This window comes from Phalaenopsis equestris, unplaced genomic scaffold (genome assembly GCF_001263595.1).
Source record: "Phalaenopsis equestris unplaced genomic scaffold, ASM126359v1 Scaffold000134, whole genome shotgun sequence".
NCBI lineage: Eukaryota > Viridiplantae > Streptophyta > Magnoliopsida > Asparagales > Orchidaceae > Phalaenopsis > Phalaenopsis equestris.
Window position 1 is genome coordinate 3,979,869 of NW_018164576.1, and position 1,603 is coordinate 3,981,471.

General features: G+C 32.6%; 1 protein-coding gene across 1 annotated transcript in view; it reads right to left on the bottom strand.

Annotated features, from left to right (window-relative positions):
- The window catches only part of LOC110021429 (1-aminocyclopropane-1-carboxylate oxidase homolog 1-like), a 9,700-nt gene that overhangs the window by 4,357 nt on the left and 3,740 nt on the right, over window positions 1-1,603 (bottom strand). The gene's annotated exons all lie outside the window — the stretch shown is intronic.

Sequence of the window (1,603 nt, forward strand, 5' to 3'; positions counted from 1 at the left end):
TGTGAGTGTGTAGATGAAGAAATGTTCCTTGAGTAATTTGGTTCCTTGATTGGTGGAGGTTTATATAGTACATGAGTGGCTGGCACGTTTTTTTATTAATGTTTTTTAATTAAAATTAGAGCATACATTTCTATCACAATTCAAGGCCTTGTAGTTAACGGTCAAATCCGTTCATTCATGTTTTCATGGATTTGGTTGCGTAGGAGCCCATGCTTGACCAAGTTTCCATTGAAAAGTAATACCGGCCGAAATTATCCGCCCAATGCATTAAAGAAGTACAACTGGCCTTTAGTTTGAACACCTTCTAGCCAACGATCTAAACTGGTCCGTCTTTGACAAATCTCAATGTGCGATAAAAAATATTATATCACGAGTTTTAATATAAGATTGTATGAGTACTCGAATCACAATGTGCCACTGGAGCCGGATCGTACAAGTGGGGCATTATGATTGGAGTCCTGATACAGTCCAGTATCGGATATTGAAATGATTTGTTGTCACAAAGCCTTGAGCATAAATACAAATTTATTCATCCGAGTTACATTCATTTTAACTCAAAATTTTTAAATTAAATTCATATATAATTGAGGAGTGTTATTTTAAAATAATTAAATGACCTAGAGGGTGATATATTTATAGTTGAGGCGTGACCTTTCCCGCCTCCCTCGTCCCCTTTGTCTTATATTAGAGTTGAAGGATTATCAATGGTGGCTCCCTTAAACATATATTTACCCTCTTAGGCCAAACAAGCTTTCTCTTCACTTTCTCCTTTCCTTCTTAGACTCAACAAGTCAAGTCTATGTCCTACGTTCACTCTTTATAGCAAGTTTAAATCAAAATTTGTAGAATATTTTGTCATTACATATTAGCGATGTTTTTCTCTTTATCGATCGTATTTTTTATTTGACTAGAGTAGTTGTAAGGACGAAGTTATATTTGTCTTACGTTAACTCAGATGATTTAGTTATTTATTTTGATTTTAGGATATTTATAATAATTATTATTATATTTAATTTATTGTGTGATTGTGTTCGACTTATTTGCTTAGCGAGCCGAACACGGGCCGTTCACGAACAAGGAGTTGTTTTGACAACTCTTATCACGTAGCCAAAAGATGTTAAGGGTTGGGGGATGATTTAAAAAATATTATTTATATTACAACATCATTTGAATCTAATTTAATAATTTATATTCTGTTTTCTTCATTAAAACTTTTAAATAATTATTAATCTTTATAGCCTTGTAGTCAATAGGGGTGTAAACGAGCCGAACCCGAGCAAGCCCACACTCAACTCGTGTTCGGTTCGTTTATATTTCGGGAAAGTGTGTTCAGATTCGGCTCGTTTGCTTCGCGAGTCAAACACGTGTTGTTCAAGAACAAAGAGTCGTTTTGACAATCCTAATCACGTAGCCATAAGATGTTAAGGGTTGGGGTAAAATTTGAAAATTATTGTTTATACTAAAACGTCATTTGAATCCAAATTAATAATTTTATTCTATTTTTTAATTAATACTTTTAATTGATTATAAATCTTTGTAGCCTTGTAGTCAATTAATTTTTTTAAAAATACTACTCATCAATATATATATATATATATATATA